Raw genomic sequence first — 3,192 nt, forward strand, 5'->3', positions numbered from 1 at the left:
TCCAAAAAGGAAAACAGTCCTGACAATACTTTTATTTTAGCTCAGATGAGACTCAGGTCAGATTTTTGACATATGAAACTTTAAGACAATGTATTTGTGCTGTTTTAAGACACTGACTTTGTGGTAATTTGTAACAGTTACAATAGAAAATATATACATTTACCTTAGTAAAACCTCAAATTTAAAGGAGTTATCAAAGAAGGGTCCCTAATGCCTAATGTCATTTAAACTATATTTTTAAAAGTTCATTCATGTCTGATCCTGAATGATTCTGGTATATTAAGTTGTGCTATAACTGGAAATGTGTGTTTAGCCAACAAAAATGACAAAATAGTAACAATTGAAAGCTACAAAGCCTATTATTTTTACATAAAAACTTCAAAAATATCATGACTAGTTATTATGTGAACCATTTTATCTAGGAGTGGTTTGTAAGACAGCATTTTAAGTTTCCATAAAAACAGAACCTTCTGTTTTAGAAGAGATATCAATAACGTAACCAGAAACCTCTATTTCCAAGTGCAGTGGTTTCTCCTGTTCATAAGTCAGGTTTGAACTATCTTCCGTTTGAATCTCTTGCTCTTCCACCTCCAAAAGTTTGTCTGGAGTTGAAGCTACCTACTTCTTCATCTTCATTTTTATGTAGAAGGCTACAAATCATTTTGGGTCTATAGGAGAAATTTTCCTGATTATCAGCTATTCCACCCCACCTGTTTTCTTCTCCTTCCTTCTTGTCTGTCAGAAGAGTTATCATGCTGAGCTGCTTCATTGTATGGCATTTATATTTTAGCACTGTTTTGTTATTGCCTTCTGCATCTACATTTTCAACATTTTCTTGAAATATAGCATAGGTCTGAAGAGGGTCTTTGTACTCTCCAGCAAAGAGATAGCTGTCCACTTGCAGAATGGGCCTCTCATTGTAAATTCTCCAAATCTTGCATTTATTTTCACATTTTTAGAAAATCCTGACAATTCTACTGGAATCAACATCTCTGCCTTCAATTCCTCCTCTTCTCCATTCTCTGGACTCCACTTCTTGACTGCCATCATGGTCCCACACCTCCTCAGTGCCTCCCCAGTCACTAGCCACCCCAACCCAGAGCTACCATCTTAAGCCCCTTATGATCTTCTTCACATTTTCCTCTCACTAGCTTACTTTAAGAATAACAGTATATAACTCATATAACATATAAAATATATATTAATTAGCTGTTTATGTTATTTCTAAGGCTGCTGGTCAATAATACACTATTAGTAGTTCAGTTTTTACGGAGTCAAAAGTTGTACACACATTTTCGAGTGCATGAGGGTCATATATATGTGTTGCAGGTTTAATTAAATTAAACTTTAATAATATTCAGTTAGTCAATGAATGGTAGTGAGTTTTGTTCTGTGTTATTCCTGTGGAGACTGTGGAGGTAAAGCTGACTCATATTCTAAGAACCCTAGTATCTGTGGGAACTAGGTCTTGGGTTTCTATTTCATTATTCTGATGCAAGCTACTTAAATTCTTAATTTTTGAAGGAAAACAAGTAATCTAGTCACATCTGTGTGAGGCAGTTGTTACAATTATTGACTGGTAAAGTAGATCAAATCTGAACACTTATGCTACTCACTTCGTTTATTTGTGCTCAAAGAGAATAGCTTCATAACATGTACAAAATAGTAGCCCTCAAAAATAGATATTTGGCATATATAATATATATATGTGCTTTGGCATATATAACATATATAGTGTTTATATATATAATAATATATATAATATATTTATATTTTATTTATTTATATGTTATTTATTATTTATATAATATATAACATATAATATATATAATATAAATATAATATATATATATTTGGCATATATAACATATGTAGTGCTTTCAACTACTATCACAACTTCTCTTATGGGAGACATAAAATAAGCACCTAAGTATATTACTGGAGGAAAATTGCTTGAAAGAACAAGCTTACTCTTTTTAATTAATTGAATTTTTTAAATAGAATATTAAAAAGCAAGTTTTTGGCATACGCAATAATTAGGGAACTACAAAAGTTTTTGTGAAATTCTAAAAGAACTTTTAAGAATAAATTTAGGAAAGTTTTCAATATCCTAAAAACCCTTTTCAATATATCTCTTGAAAGTAGCTTAATTTAAAAAAATAGTTACAATACTGGATGAGTGAATTCATATTCATTTTAAAGAAAAATAAAGCAAAAGAAAATGAACAACAAGAAAACTTACTTTTCCAAAAACTAGGGATACATGGGAGCTTCCTTAATCTAATAAAAGATGAGTGAGAGACTGAGGCAGCGATGTTTTATCTTACCACTACTACTCAATCTTGTAATGGAAGTCCAATCTAGATAAATACGAGAAAAAAAATCTTGCAGGCATACAGATTGGCAAAGAAGAAATAGAACTTTCTTCATTCATAGACAACCTGATTTATGTGGAAACTTTTAAATAATCTATAAAACACTCCTGGAAATAACTTTTAAAAAGAGATTAACATGGTTGTAGGAAGCAAGGTCAATATTTTAAAAGTCAGTTGATTTCCTACATACTAACAATGAAAAATTTGAATCCAAAACAATGAAAGAAGACACACCATCTTCAATAGCATTGAAAAAAAAAAACTAGAAAAAGTACTTACACATATACCTAACATAAATGTGCAGGATATGTATGTGAAAAAGTAAAAAAAAAAACACTGAAGGAAAAGAATTTAAAAAATATAAAGAAGTAAAAAATATATCATGTTGATGGAATGGAAAAGTCCGTATTGTTTTCCCTTTTTTTCCATGCTCTGTGTAAAGCACTGGAGGTACAAGGAAGAATCTCTGCCTTTAAGGGGCTCACAGTGCAGTGGAGAAAAGGGACAAATGGCCAGGCAATCATAATACGGAGTGAAAAGACTTAGGATGGAATGGTTAGCACTAGCTACCATGAGAGCTTACAGGTTGGTCACTTATCTCAACCTTGGAGTATCAAAAGAAACTACCTGGAAAAGGCTGCACCTGAGAAGACCCTTAAAAAAGCAGACAGAATCTATCCAAGCTAAGAAGAGGACCTTTAACAATCCAGTGTGAGGATGAAGCATATGCAAATGCAAACAAAAAATGAGGGAAAGAAGGTGGGATATGCACAAAAAGCCAATCGGAGGGAAGAAAGTTAACAAGAAAGTCAGAGGA

General features: G+C 32.3%; 1 pseudogene; it reads right to left on the reverse strand.

Moving 5' to 3' along the window:
• Positions 1-444: 444 nt before the first annotated feature.
• LOC105497505 (general transcription factor 3C polypeptide 6 pseudogene) lies at positions 445-1,050 on the reverse strand (annotated as a pseudogene).
• Between the last annotated feature and the right edge of the window lie 2,142 nt (positions 1,051-3,192).

Source organism: Macaca nemestrina, chromosome X (genome assembly GCF_043159975.1).
Source record: "Macaca nemestrina isolate mMacNem1 chromosome X, mMacNem.hap1, whole genome shotgun sequence".
NCBI lineage: Eukaryota > Metazoa > Chordata > Mammalia > Primates > Cercopithecidae > Macaca > Macaca nemestrina.